Here is a 15,360-nt window from a genome sequence, read left to right on the forward strand (position 1 = left end):
ACACTTGCTAATATTTTCCCCACTGAGGTTTCTTCTTCTACAAACTAGCAAATTGCTGAGCTGTGGCATTTCCATATCAAATAGATATTAATGTAAGGAGAATTATGATAATGAAAGCAGAATGAACAAGAAATCAAACAAGCTGTTGCAAGGATTAAAATTTGAGTTTAGAATTTGATCCAAGTCAATGCAATGATGGCAAATGTCCTTCAGAGTGAGCTGGGGGTTAAAAGAGTTCCCAAAGAAACTGCAGAAAATTGCCAAATCTGGGCCCTGCAGGTTTCCTCTCCTGGGAAAAACACACTTCTGAGGTTGTTAGGGCAGGTCACCATGCACCAAAAGACAGTGAACATCTTGTGCATGATTCCCTGACTCTGAAAAAGAAATTTGACACATACAAAATGGACCATAATGTAAGAACCTCTCCAGGAGAGTCAAGGGTTGTTGATTTTCCTCAACATTTCTTTCCATTTACATTCTGGGTAATCAATAGCCTGCCTTGGTCATACCCAGACAGAGCTAAGCTCATTTGCTACCAGTAGAAGAAGACTTTCTTTTATCATCTAGACTTCTTGAAACCCTGAAAAGCTGTGTCTGATGTTTTAAAAGCAAATTAACTTAAATCCACTTAATTTTTAAAGAAATATTAATTTTAGGTGTATGGGAGCTGATGGAGTAATTTTCTTGCCACTAGGATAGCTAATTCATGAATAAAAGACTGATTTTCTAATTGTAAAATCCCAAATAACTTTTTTCTTGCATCCCCAGCTTACATTATTTTATGAAATGCAGTGGATCCTTCCCAGAGGAACAGGATTTTGTTTGGTTTTTTGGCTAGATGTGGGTCTTCCAGAAAACCCTTTGACTCAGACGTGTACAACACGATCTCCATCAGAGGAAAACTGTATTCCTTTTTGCAGTCAAATGAGAGGGGCAAAAAGCTGTGCTTAAACCAATTTATCTGACCTACTTCAGTCATCTACTTTAGGTGCTTTACAGGTAGTTTTTATGCATAACTTCTGCAGCTGAAAAACACAGCCAGGCACAAGTCACCTTGGAGCGCTGTGAGCTCTTTGTTGCAGAGCAGGTGTGTTTATCAGACCCTTCCAATTTGTTTCATTTCTCCAGAACCCGAGAGACTCTCTCAGAAATGACTCAGTAGGAAAATCGTGCTCCAAATGAGCAAAGCAAATGGCTCACAGCTAAATCACCACTAAACAGAGGGAGGAGAGCACCCTCAGGGGCTCACCTACCCCTTTGTTCATTGCTCTGGGGTTGCTGCCTCCAAAGGCAGAGAAATTCCAACAAAGCTCTAGCACTGTACCATTTGCAGCATTTGTTTGCAACCTTGCAGTTTTCTTTCCTTTACTCCTTTGGAGATGACAAGGGCAGGGAAGAGATCTGTCCTGCCAGAGCCAAACAGCTGCCTGGACTCAATGGAAAGTCTCCAAAAAGAAGGTTTTTTTCGTGCTGCTGTTGACTGCAGTGCAGGTGGGTTGGGCAGCACAGAGCAACTGCAGCAAAAAAGTACAAGAATCCCAGTTTAAAAGAGTCAGAGTTTTGGGAAACAGAGAAACTCACCAGACTGTGAGGAAGGAAACAAAGCATTAACACAGGAACCTGGAGGTATCTTTAACCATGTTTATTTAGCCAGGTACAGCCTGGGGTTTGTTAGCTGGCTTGGTGTTAGGGAAATCCTGCATGAAAAAGGGGTTTTTTGAGCGTGAACAAGCCTGGTTAGCACCACAAAACTCAGCTTCCCCTAAGCCCTGCAGCACAGTTTCCTCCCAGCTCAGGTTACCTGCTTCCACAGAAAAACAAACCACAGAAACAGAGCAGGCATAAATTTCCATTTCAGCAGCACTGGAACTGAGACACAGCAAGCTCTTAGCTTAAAATGATGCAAACCAGTTTGTGCTCCTGCATATAACAAAGACGAACAGCAGTTGACACTGGCCCAGATAAATCTGCTTTGGTTATGGATCCCAGTCCCAAGATGAGGGGCTGAGTCATGTGGAGCTGGCTTTCTGTGCCTATAACACTAAATAGTCCCAAGGCTGGAGCTCACATGTCAGCCTAGCAAATCCCAGCACACCCACTGCACTCCTCCAAGAGGCAGCAAGGACTGCCAGACATGATTCAGCCTCAGCACAGCCCAGTTTTTGTGTGTCTCTTGCATTAACAGCAAGGAACACTCATATAAGTGTTCATCTCAGCCTGGTTCCTTCAGGTCTCATTTCATTCCCTGTCTGCTCTTCCAAGAGGAGCAGGTATATTGAAAATCATCTCTTTCCCCTCATCCATCCAGTCTTTTTGCTGCTAAGAAATTCCACTGAGGACTGAATCTTTTCCCTGCAACTTTATTTTCCAGCTGTAGGGTTCTCACACTGTTATTTGTATTCCAGTCCCGATTTCAATTACCTGGCTAACCTTTTCAATTTTCACAGAGAGTGAGAATCAGAAAACAGCAGGTCCTTTATTACAGCTCACACTGGTGGGGAATTCTTTGCCCCCCTTGCCTCCCCCATGTTTGCAGGAAAGCTCTGTCAAATTCAAACAAACTCATTGATAATGACTTGTCTATTTGCTTATGCTTTGCTGGCTGTTAAATATTCTGGTCCTTTCTGTGGACCTCTCTTCCATTCTCCTTCTGGCTTGAACATATTATATTTCTAAAAGCCAAGGAGAAGCAATCTTAAGCCTTCACACTGATGCTTGACTCCAGTGGGAATTCTCAGCAGGGTCAAGCACTGGAGAAGTTCAAAGCCTTGTGCTTTGGGCAGGGCTGTTTCTGATCTTTGATAAGCAAGACCTGGATCTTGATAAGTGGTGGTGGCCTGTCCTTGTGTCCATATCTCAGAGCACTTGCAGTGGAGGGCCAGGGCACTGGGAATTCCCTCAAACAAGGGGTGAGTCAGGCACAGGACACCCCTCTGCTGAGCCCAAAGCTCTGGCACTGAACTGTGCTGGCCACAGCTGTGATCCTTCCTGCCTTTCTCAATTCTCCAAGTCACTCCCCTCCTCTTATCTCCTTTATTATTCTGAACTCTTGATCTAGCAGTCATTTCCATGCCTGTGCTCTGCCTGCCCCATCACTCAGCCATAAAGATCCTAAAAATGGTTTTATTTCACTGGGGAAGGGAGAGGATCTAATGCAAAAGACCTGTTCCTTAGCAACACCTTCCCATCTTTCTTCTTTTGTTATTTCCACCTCATTATCTTTGCCCATGTTCAACTCCAAATTAACTTAATTACAGACAGATTTCATATCTCTCTGAACCAGAAGGGGCACTTGTAAAACATCCCTGCAGTCAACAGTAAATGAGGGCCTTGGCCTATGCTAAGCAGGCTTTGGGAAAGGCAGCTCAGCTGTGCCTGCCCTGCTCCCTCCAGAGACCTCTCCCAGCTCCTGCTGTTCCTTTTCAGTGAGGCATTTCATCTCTCCATTCTGCAGCCTGTCCAGGTTCACTCCAACCCCTGAGCCCCACAACAGACATCAGCAGAAATCCCCAGGTGAATGCTTCTCTTGGTCAGGGCCAAGGGCACTGTGACCTTTCCACCTCCCCTTTCCAGATTCTGACAGGGGACAAGTGCCTCAGTTCAAAGTCTGTGATTGGAATCTGTCCTGAGTACAAATCTGAGCTAAATCTGAGCTTTTCTGAGTCTGAATACCAGATGTACTTAGTCCAGGATGACCTTTGATTACCTACACAGGTGGAATGTCAAATATCTCTCTTGGTTAATGCAGCCCTGGGTGCCCAAAAGTCACACACCAAAGGCAGCTCTCCTCTTGAACATAGAGATAAAAATGCAGCGGAACTAGATCCAGGGCAGCCCCTCATACCTTATCCTGTCTTTACTCTGTGATGCCAGGTTTCATGTGGAAATCAGCACCAGGACCTCTCTCTAGCAGCTGGTGGGTTCCTCACCTGCTCACAGATTAATAAGCATTCTGCATTGCTGTGTCCTACCACTCACAGAAGTTCTCCACTGGCACAGGAAACATCTTCTTCCTTCTGTTGGAGCTCCAGTAGGTATCATCCAGCCAGGACACCTCTTCCAAAAATCCACCAAGTGAGTCCTCACTAGCAGAAAGTGCACTAAGGTGCTGCACTAAGGATGAGGAGAGATCTGTATGCACACAGTGAGGGAAGTGTTGTCAGAGAGAGCCACCAATAAAACTGTGTGGAGGACACATGAAACACAGAGACCCTCTGCAAAGACATAGGGAGAACCAAACTCCCACCAGCAATAGAAAATGTAAGGCTCTGTGTCAATTTTAGAGGAATCAGAGAGCTGTAATTCCACCATTAAAAGAGGAATGCGTGGTTGATTTCTGGAAAGGAAGGAAAGCCTGAGTGATGATGCAGGTGGTTCCTCCTCATTCAGCACTTGCCAGCAGCTTGCCACCCTGGGAATTGAACCACAGGCTAAATTGGGATGAGTTTCCCCCTCACCCTGCAGAGGTAGAGCTGCAAATCATGCACTGTCCTGGGATTAAGTAACTCAAACACAGACGGAAGAATTTCATTTGCACAGTGAAATTCACTCTGCCCCAAAAGTTTCAGCTTCTTCCCATTCTCTTTTACCCCTTTCTTTCTCAACACATGCAGGGAGAGAAGCCATAGGTAGGATATCTCCTTCCTATTTCATGAGAACATTTTCAGAATTTCCCACTTCACCAGCTCAGCATGTGACTGTCCCCAACATCTGTGCTTATGATGGAAAGGTCTGAAGAAGGCAAGGAGCAAATATCTGCCCTGAAAACTGAACGTGTGGCCTTTAAAGAGCATTTGCACACATCTTCCCCAGATTCACAGCCCAACCACACTAGTCAGTGCCACTGGAGGTCAGTCTTGTGCCAGGCAAACCTGTGGGACTGAGCACTGGGGTGCCCTGATTGCCTTGGGAGCCGAGCCTGCATTTCTGGACACCCAAAGAGAAAACCTGTCCCAGCTCCCCCAGTGTTGATTTATGATGTAGAGATCCTTCATTTCTTTTTTCTCTCAAAACTACTCAGTGGTCTGTTGGATATGTTCAGCACAAGATTCACACATGTTCAGTCAGCCCAGGCTGCTGCTCAGGACAGTGCAAACACAGATGGTGAGCCAGGCTTGGCCACCTCATCCAAACCGACTTAGAAAATACTCTCATTTTGGGACAATTCTCAGTCTTTTGTTTCACAGGGCATGGCAGAATAATTAAATACAAGTTGCAAGCTCTGGATGAGAAATCAGGATATTGATTAATGACAAAAACAAGTACAAGCTCAGTTATAGCTAATTCTGAGCCATATTCCTTGTCAGTGCCTATAATAAAGAATTCCTACACAGAATCCCATTTGGAGAGTCACTTCCTCCTACTCCTTCTGCAAGACTCTCCAAGAAGGGCTCAACAAATATTTAATTGGAAACAAAAACTTTCAGCTAAACACTTGGGTAAAACAGATTGTGCTTCTGCTACAGCATCCCACAGGTGCCAGAGCAAACCCAGCTCTGGCTGTGCCAAGTGAAGTCAGCTCTTGGTAACTCTTATGCCTGCAGAAAAAATATTCATCAGTATGGTCTGAGCAGAAAATGGAGGCTGAAATGCTCAGCTGAGATATACTCAAGTTACTGTTCCTTATTTTATCTTCAGGGTGAGTTAATTTTTCTCTCTGGATCAAGGATGGCAGAGCTGTTCTCTGCCCTGTCTCCAGCCAAGCCACATCTGGAGTGCAGGGTCCATCACCCACACTCATTCACTGAATCTCAAGTCTGAAATGAGAGCCAGCACTGCACAAACCCTCTGCTGGCCCCTGCTACAAACAGCCTTAAGCACAGACTTCTTCTGCTCTGCTGTAATCATTAAAGAGCCATTCCTTTTCTGCTGTTTTTCCAGCAGAGCAATAGAAATATTGATCCCCACCACTGGCTTCTTTCCTGTGAATGATCGGGTATCCTTTGGTGTTAAACAAACTGCAATTATGCATTCTAAATAACCAGAGAATCACAGGGTCCAGATACCTCCTTATTGCCATTATCATTCCTACCTGCCTGGCCTTGGGCAGCCACATCTTTCCAGGGAGTGAAAAGCAGCATCCATCCCTCTGTCACACACTCACCTCCTGCCTCAAGGAACAGCAAAACTCTCCCTGAATCCAGGCAGCTCTCAAGAGGGACTGCAGCAGACAGGAAAAAAGAGACAGGGTTGGGTGACTGCAATAACTCAGTGATAGTGGCTCCCCATAATTAGGAAAGAAAACTCACAGAGTGGCCATGGCACTGGAATCACTGCTGGGAAGATGTGTCCCTAAGCAGCCAGGACCTTGGCAGCTCCTGGGTGACACAGACAGCCAGGGACAGCCAGAATAGCCAAAGAGAGTCAGAGACAGTCAGCCAGAGACAGTCAGGGACAGTCAGAACCCAGGCAGGCAATGGTAAGGAGAAAGGAAATAAGATTATTAACTTTGGCAGAGCCCATCAGGTGTCCTTGCAGTGCTGCCACCTCTCTGAAAAGTGTGTCAGGAGTGGGGAGCCCTGCTGTCAGGGTGATCCACAGTGGCAAATTCCACACCAACAGCTCAGGCCAGGGGAGATTCACATTCTTTCCTTGCATGCAGAGCTCAAACAACCTTAGTGAGGAACAGAGCACAAGCCTCTGTCATTCTGCCTGCAGTATTCACCACTAGAGCTCTTCCTTCCTCTCACAAGCCCCATGTTTTCATTCCTTTCAGGTTTCTTGGTTTTTTTTGTTTTTTTTTTTTTTTTTTTTTTTTTTAATGTTATTGGTTGGTTGGTTGGTTGGTTGGTTGGTTGGTTGGTTGGTTGGTTGGTTGGTTGGTTTTTGTGGTGGTGGATTTCCCCTGTCTCCCTTCTTTGCTGCAACATTTGTGCTGTAAGCTGCAGCAGATAACATGACAGGTTTTCACCTGGATGGTTCCTTACCACTTTCTTATGGGGTATTTATTTTCTTGTGGGTATTTTATACCTTCACAGATGGGACTGAACCATTCACCACTGTCAATAAGCCACAGTAGCTAAACCCTTGTTTACTGCCAGGCTGGGCCAGCTGTGGAATATAAATGTGCTAAGGACAAAAGGTTTGAAGCAGGGATGTATTGAGCTGTTCATATTTAAAGAAGGATTGGGAGGAAATGAAGAGTTCAGAAAGTATCTGGGTAAAAAATAGCTGCATGAAAGCTGCAAGTCTCTGTGAGCAGGACCCAACTTCATACATTTTGCCTCATTTACTCCATTGATCTGCCCAGCACATTTTGGAGTGATTTTCTCAGCCTTCCTAAGACCACATCTCTCTCTCTCTCCCCCTGTCTCTCTCTCTCTTTCTCTGCCCTTGCTCTCCAGAGCTGCAGGCTGAGTCCTGTCCATGACCCAGTGAGGAACTTCTGCCCTGGGCATCACTGGATTAAAAAATCCCTTTGTTGAAACACTCAGGGCTACTGGAGCATCACTCTTCAGTGATGCTTTGAGGGAAATAGTGCTTGTTTTAGAAATGCTAAAACAAAAAGCCTTATGGATGCTGAGGGGTTTTTGTTAGTTTGACTCTGGCAGAAGCAGCTTTTCCATCCATTTATCAAGCTGCCTGCAGCTGCCATTTCAAGGCTGATGAAGACGTAATAAACAGTAAGCCAAAAAAAGTCATTTGAAAGGTGCACCCAGACCAGTTTCATAAATAAAAGATCAGGGGCAGTGGGGGGAAGAGAATGAAAAATCATCAGTGCAAGTTTTGACTTTCCTCTGCTGTCCATTTTGTAGCATAAATTTAAATAAATGAATGGTGAAGGTTGGTGGAACCACTCTTTCATCCTCAAGTACCCTCTCTAAAACTTTCTGCTTATGAATTCATCTTTCTACGATGTCTTGCTGGCTCGTGTTTTGCCAGCTACCCTCCAAAATGTCACTCCAAAATTTTTCAGGATATCCATCAGACTCTGCAGAGCCAAGAGCTCCTGGTGGGTGAAAGCTTTGTGGAATCTCCAGTGCAATAAACCCCAACCCTGCTGGATGCCAGCAAGCTCAGGTGATCCCAAGTTTTACACTGCTCCCTTCCCACTGCTCATGTAGAGGTGACCTTGGGGTTTGCACTGAGCTTTAATCTTCCCCAGAGGAGCCTTTGCTCCTGCAGAAATCCCTGCAGGTCCCATCCTGTGTCAGCTGTCAGTTGTTTCTCTGGGTACAAGGACAGCTTGGCTCACTTTGGGATTGAGTGTCATTTGCCATTTTCTCTTTTCCATTTGGATTCATGGATACCAGGCAAGCTGGGAGCCTTCTGAGGCCCCTGCAGGGTGTTCTGCCCATTGGTCCCTGGCACATGGCAATGCAGTTATTGCTCATCTTCCTGGTGCAGCTTGGTTATCAAGGCCTGATGGACACTCAGGCTGGAAATCCAGGTTTGAGTTTCAACATTCTTCTCCCAGAAGTTGCCACTTTATTTCTTTGAATTGCAGGAACTTTTCTCCAGGTCTGATTCCTCCTTCAGAGGTTGGGGTCAAGGCTCATATACCATAAAGATCCTGTCAGCAACAGAGAGAACAAAAAGAGAGTTGCAGCCAATAAAAAACATTGACAGGTGAGACATGGTGAAAGAATCAGAGGAAAGTGAGGAGAAAAAGACAATCCCAGAGGAACAGAGAGAAGAATGGAAAGGGAAAGAGAGAAAAATCATATAAAAAAAAGAAATTATTAAAGAACTGAAATGAGAATAGGATGAAAGAAGAGAGAAGAAAGGGAAGTAGAAGGAAAGGTGAAGACAGAAAAAAGGCCCAATAATATGCATAAAGAAAAATATCTGCTGGTTTCCATTTTTCATTAATGCTTCACCAGATGGAGACGGTATCAACAATAATAGAACCTCTGAGCTGCAGAACAATAGGTGAAATAATTCAAGCACCACTTTCAGATTAAAAAACAGTGAAGAGAGTTTGATTTATTTCCCAGTGTTTCTTTTCTTTCTCTATATATAGAAAATAACCTCATCCACTTACTCAAGTTCTGTGGCTCATCACCACAAAAATATAAATAAAAGAATGAAACCACCCTTCAGCACAGACAGAAAATAAATCAGAGGCCTCAGTGCATTTTCATTGTTGCAGCTGGGTCCTGTCTTCACATTTATTTATCTTTAAATTTCTCCTTGCACTCCAGAGACCACATCCCATAAAATGCCGGGTTAACAAGTTAACCATGAATAATTCATGAGATAATTATAAAACATTTACACTAGAACATTATTATCTTGCAACTAAAAAAACCCCAAATACTTAATGTCCTCCAACATTAATGATAAACCTCTTGTGACTGCAATGTTCTTTATCACTAAAATTAAATGGAATTAATCTTCGACTTGCTTTGTTGCCTACTAGCAGAGAATCACAGGGAAAAAAACACCCCCAGGTGATATGGAAAGAAAAATACATGAATACATACACATATTTGTGTGTGTGTGTTTGCACACACATATATATGGGATTCTGACACATGCCCAAAGAGGAGATTCAGTTTTAGTCTTTCTCCCCCAAACACAGTCTGAGGCAGGAGGGATATGAGGTTTTAAACTAAAGGAATTGACTCAGAGCACACATGGAAAGGACAAACACAGACCTGCAGCACTCTGTGCCCAGAGGAACTGTGGCTTACCAGGTTTTCCCATTGCACAGGTGGTCTTTGGTCAGATCCTGTTCTCAAAGAAAGCCTAGAGCTCACTCTGAAATTAAAATTATAATAAATCTCAGTTTTGCACTGGTGTCACCAAGATGACAAGGCCATGATTTGGCCTTGTACACACATCCAAAATTAAGGCTGTCACATGTGTGGCTCTAAAGCTCCTACAAGAACACCACCAATAATGCACAGCCAGCATGACAGCCCATTAGGACTCCTGCAGTTCTACTCTACATAAAAGCTCCTCTGCCTTCCCTCTGGACACGAGGCCAGGGAAATGTTGGGAAAATTCTCCAGCCATCCTTCAACCCTGTGCTGGTGATCCCCTGAGGGCTTTAATGGGCACACACACAGAAACCTCCAGAAGGTTCTTGCTTAGAGCACAGAAACTGCCAGCCCGTAGCTACAGAGACCTGGGTTATCCAGCAATGACTTCTCCTCTCCCTCAGGAGCTCAGGATAATGGAACAACACTGAAGCAAATCTCCACCAGAGAACTCTTTCTGTGAGTGTGCCCTGCCATGCACAGGAGCCAGCAAACCCTGGGCTGGCACTGCCAACTCCAGCTACAGCCCCTGGGGAAAATGAGAGCAAAGGAAAAACCTCCCTCAGGGAAAATGCAGGAAACTTTCTTGCTCCTCTTTCTCCCTTCCTCCCTCTTTGAATGCAGTCAATCCACACAGAAAACTCCCTGTGCCTTCTCACAGACACATTTCCACCCAGGCTGAGACACTGAAAGCTTTTGTGCATGGAACAGAAGGCCAAGGGTTCCTCTTCCTCACAGGATTATTGAGAGGTCACATATGGGAATTCAGCAGCTCCATCTGCCTGACAGCCAAGAGCAAGGGCTGGAAGCACCCCCTGCATGCTCTGAATCCATGAAAATATCCCAGGAGATTTGGCACTAAGCTGATGGTCAACAAAACTACCCAGAGCCCGAGGCATTGCAGTTTGATTTAACCATGCACGCTTTTGTTAAAGGATTAGGAGGACTCTATCATTGTGACATTTGAATTGTAATTGAAAACCAGTCTCTCCCACACACTTTACTGGTCTGGGACCTGGGGGAAGAGGTGTGTGTGTCCATGGGGGTGTGCACATCTAGCAGCTGCTTTGGGGCAACAAAAGGGTTCACAGCCCCAAAGAACCGTGTTTACCTCCCATCACACATCAGCCCAGCAAATAATGTGGGATTTTACAAAGCCTATGGACACAGTGAGGAACTCAAGCTGGAATTTCAATCATCTCTGCAGAGCCCATTTAGAAATCTGACTGCTGTACATGAGTGTCAACAAACACTCATGAAATTCCATCTCTGCATCAATTTGCAAAATAGAAAAATGCTTCATGAACAGCAGTATAGTCCTGTGTACACAGCTGCCAGCAGCTGCCCTCTGGGGTGATTCTTGTAATTTTCTGTATTTTGCTCAGCAAGATGTCATTTATCATGAAGACTATCATCAATACATGAGCTGAGGATGAACAGGTAAGCAGGTCTGTTATCCTCAGCCCTAAGCACAGAGTTTTGTTTTGGATATTCTTGTCTGGGTACCTAACTCAGCTACACGGCACACAGATCAGCAGTCAGGAATGGGGAGGCTTGCATTTCCAGACTCTCCTGCCAGGGATGGAGGGATGCAATCCCAATACCTCACTCTGAGCCCATCACAGACTCTCTAAATGCTCAAGGGCTCCATTTCTGAGCATCCATCTCAGTGTTTGTGTTACAGTGCAGTGCTGGCATTATGAAAGCAATGAGGCTGACTGGGAATGGCTGTTTAGGCTGTTCGTGTGATCCTGCAGCTCAAAACCACTAACCATGGTGCTAGAGCTTCAAGTCCCTCTCACATATGCAGCTATAGACTCTTCCTTAAAGAAGTTACTCTATAAGGGAAGAGCTGGTGTCAGCAGGCAGGGAAAGGAGGGGACAGAGATAAGACCATCTTGGCTGATCTTACAGATTGTAAGTGTACCAAGAGCTGAGCTCAGTGCCAGCAGCTGGTTAGGGATGCCACAGAGGGGACAGCCCTTCAGCTGGCTGTGCACAAGCACAGAGCCCCAGCCTGATGCCCGGGGAGCAGGGCAGCACAAGGAGATGTGTTTGAGCTCAGGCATTTGCTCCTGTTCTCCCTGAATGCCTCTCCCCAACATCTGATGCCATCTGAGTGTGAAAGACTCCCAGGGAAAAGAGCTGAAGGCTGCAACATTCATTTCTCTCTGTGAGGACAAAGGGAGGATGGAGTCCAAGCTGTTTCTCCTCAAATCACCAATCAATCAAGCAGCTCTGGTGATGTCACTATCCCTGGCACTGGGACCTAATTTAAAATTACCTCAAATCTGAAAGATTGATTTTCACCATCAGCATTTGATGTCTGCTGTATCTTTCTTTTCCCAGCAGAGAAGAAAAAAAGAAAGGAGGAGAGAGAGAGGGAGAAAGAGATGGTTCAGATTCAACTGCAATTTAGCATTCATTTGCATTTTTAAATTAGTTAAGCTGTGGACCGTTGCAAAGCAATGACAGAGAAATTCTGTAATAATTAGTCTGCTGGGAGTGTAGAAATGGCTATACAGGCGGGTTTCACTGAAAGAGGGAGCAATATCCCAATGCTCAAACTGGGATTTGCGCAGGCAAATTTACTCTCTCTCATATGGGGCCAGCTCCAGCTCAGCAGACACAGAGAGCTCCAGCTCAGACAACTTCATCTGCTCCAGACACTGACTGCAGCCAGTGGGGAGAGAGGGGTGTGCTCAGACCCTGATTCATCTTAACCTGATGTAGAAATCTGAATCAGGCCAGATGATTAGATACCTGGAGTGGGGTGAGAGCAATCTCACCACTGTTGTTTACAATAAAATCTTAAATTCTTCAGCCTCTGTGTGTGTGTGTGTGTTTCAGCCTCTCCTCAGTGGGCTCCACACACCTGACCCCTTCTGCAGCTCCAGCCATGATTCTCTTACTGCCTATAAGGAGATATATCCCTCTCCTAAATCCAGTGGAAAGCCATCATTACCTCAGATCTGACAGTGAGTGCTGAGGGAAGAGGGAAAGGAAGGATCAGGATGAGAATGAGCTGAAGGAGCCCCAGTTTTGCTGCCCTTTGCTCACAAGGGGGATATGGCAGCACTTCACTGTACAGTGGAAGGTGCTGCATCTTCAGCAACCTGAGCCACTGATTGTGCAATGCATCTCACCCTCGCTGTTTGAGTGAGTGAATATTGTAATTCCTCCTTCTTTGGGTGGCAGAACGTGGCAGCACCAATGCTCCTCACTTTGCTCAGCAAGGGGAAGAGCCCAGTGGTGACTAAACATGGCTTCAGAAACACTCACACCCGACCATCCTGAGAGGAACAGTGGATTTGTCCTTACAAACAAGCTGTGGGTCTGCTGGTAGGTACAGCCAGCTCTGGAAGATGAAAGAAACAATAGGAAGGATTCCACTGATTGGTGAATGGAAAATAATATTTGCTTTTACAAATAAACTTCAGGTTTGCTGATAAATGAAATTAGACATTGAAAGATGAAATAAACAATGGGGAATTAAAAAACCCTAAATTTCATAAGAATTAAAAATTAAAAGGGAGGGTTCTACATTAGAGGGAAATCTCTGGTATCAGAAATTTCAGGAAGTCTGAACCTCTCAAGTATCTCAGCCAATGGGGAAAGAGAGAAGGGAAATGCAGCTGTGAAATTGGGATAAAAAGGAGGCTGCATGCTCCAAAAATTGGAGAGATCCCAGGGGAATGCCCCATGGCCTCTCCCTTTATTCGAATAAAGCCAGAAAGGACTCCTCTGTCTCCTTTTTGGACATAAACCTCTGGTGTTTGTGGATTAATTTTCCGAACAATCCTGAAAGAAACTCTTCATCACCCATCAGATCTTCTCTGCCTTGCATTATTTGCTGTCCTTTGCTTGCCCTGCTCCAAAAGCTGGCATCTGTCTCTCAGTGTGACTGCTCCTTTTTGCCTAAGTTGTCCCTCTGGGTGAGCAGAGGCACAAGGAACATTCAGTGAATTTCCTGAAATCCTCCCCCTGATCTGAAACATCAACCCTCAGTACATTGTGTTTATCCAGCCTCACCACTGCTTTGTTCAGAAATGTGAACCCATCCTCTTCCAAAGCAGCACCAGCCCCAGCAGCTCAGCAGGAGCCATGGAATGGTTTGTTTTCTCTCAGACATTATTTGGGGTTGCAGAGCATCCCCATTTTACAGACATTTAGTCTATAATGGTGTGCCATGTGCATATATATAGGAAACAGAATGAAATTACTTGAAAACCACTCTACCTGCATCAAATGCATTAACTCTATGACCACAAAATAGACACCCCATTATTCTGACAGCAAAGTGAGCAGAACTGGATTTCCCTGAAGGAACCCAAACCTTTCCAGTTTTATTACCTTGTCACTCTGAGTTTTTGTAGATATCAATCACAAAGGTACATTTTGTTCAGTGTGGACTTAAGTGACTTGATCCAAACTATCTCTTTTGAGGACAGAAGACCAAGAAGATGAAAGCTAAAATAAATAAATGGCTCTACTTATATTATGGATACCAAGAGCAGAATGTGCTCAGTTTCACATTTGTTTAACTTTTGGGGCTGGCATTTCTGGAGTGTGTTCATCCCATTAAATTTCCAGTTTGTCCCATCACATCAATGGCTCTCATCTGGCATTGCCTTAAAAAATTCAAGTTTCTTGCTTGCTCACCTGTCATTTTGTTACTAGCCACATGTCCAGACTGAGGTAAAAGCACTTCCTAGGATCCTCTGTGCATTTTCCCTTAGGATGTTCTTACTTTCTTCCTCTGGCAGAGAACTGTTGTGGGGTTTGTGCTTTGCAGCTGTGGTGAAGGCTCTGGAAAGGGTTTTTTATTAAGTGTACAGGGGTGCATGGAGCAAACCTGCCAGTGCTGCTGAACTCTGTGTTGGTTTCCTCTCAACTGACCTGCAGCGTTTCTGGGTTGCTGTTGCAGTCACTGGAGAGAGAGACACCTCCCAAGGGCCATTTGTCTCATCCCAAGGTTGCTGTCCAAGAGAAATGAGAAATTTCAATTTCTGAAAGTCACATTTTTGTCCTACCAACTACAGAGCAAACCTATACCCTTGTTTAGACCAGAAGCCAGCACTCAGGCATTACATTTGGGCCAAGGGAATCCACCCAAAACACCTGTGTATGTTTCCCTAAATACATAGGAATGGACCCATTCCAGCTGTTCATTCCTGAGCCTTTCACAGAAGCATCACCTTGGGAAGGACACTATTTTCAGACGGAACCAAGCCAGTCCAGATTTACATTTACAAACTACAATCAAACCTCCCCATCCCTCACACAGGCTGTGATTATGATGGTGTCTCCCCTGAGGGGCAGCAGCTTGTGCAGAGACAAGAGTGAAAAGAGGCAGAAAGGAGATGAGAGAAGGAGCTCCACTGTGCACCAGGGGTGAGGACACATCTGCATTATAACCTCCCTCCCTCGGAGACTGAATTATAGGGAAGCTTTTCTGAAACATCACTAACCATCCCAAGGCTGTCAGAGCAGCTCCCTGCGGTATTTCTCTGCCGCTGTTTCTTTGCCTTTTGTTCCCAGCGTGGTGCTGGAGTCGGGCAGAGAGGCTGGAGGGGCACAAGGGCCATTCCCAGCGCCCTCTGACACTCCCCAGGCCCCACCCGCTGAGGCACAGCCGTCTATAATGATGTTTTGC

At 45.2% G+C, this 15,360-nt stretch overlaps 1 long non-coding RNA gene across 2 annotated transcripts in view; it reads right to left on the bottom strand.

The window, feature by feature from the left end:
• Nucleotides 1-15,360, bottom strand: part of LOC113458833 (uncharacterized) — a 171,666-nt gene that overhangs the window by 22,963 nt on the left and 133,343 nt on the right. The window contains exons 5-8 of one of the 2 annotated variants that reach the window (XR_012582792.1): nt 14,604-14,683; nt 14,367-14,513; nt 9,636-9,702; nt 774-8,512 (exon numbers count right to left, since the gene is read on the bottom strand). This is a non-coding gene — a long non-coding RNA (uncharacterized LOC113458833). The remainder of the gene's footprint in view (nt 1-773; nt 8,513-9,635; nt 9,703-14,366; nt 14,514-14,603; nt 14,684-15,360) is intronic. The other variant, XR_012582793.1, reaches the window with a different exon arrangement.

This window comes from Zonotrichia albicollis, chromosome 15 (assembly GCF_047830755.1).
Source record: "Zonotrichia albicollis isolate bZonAlb1 chromosome 15, bZonAlb1.hap1, whole genome shotgun sequence".
NCBI lineage: Eukaryota > Metazoa > Chordata > Aves > Passeriformes > Passerellidae > Zonotrichia > Zonotrichia albicollis.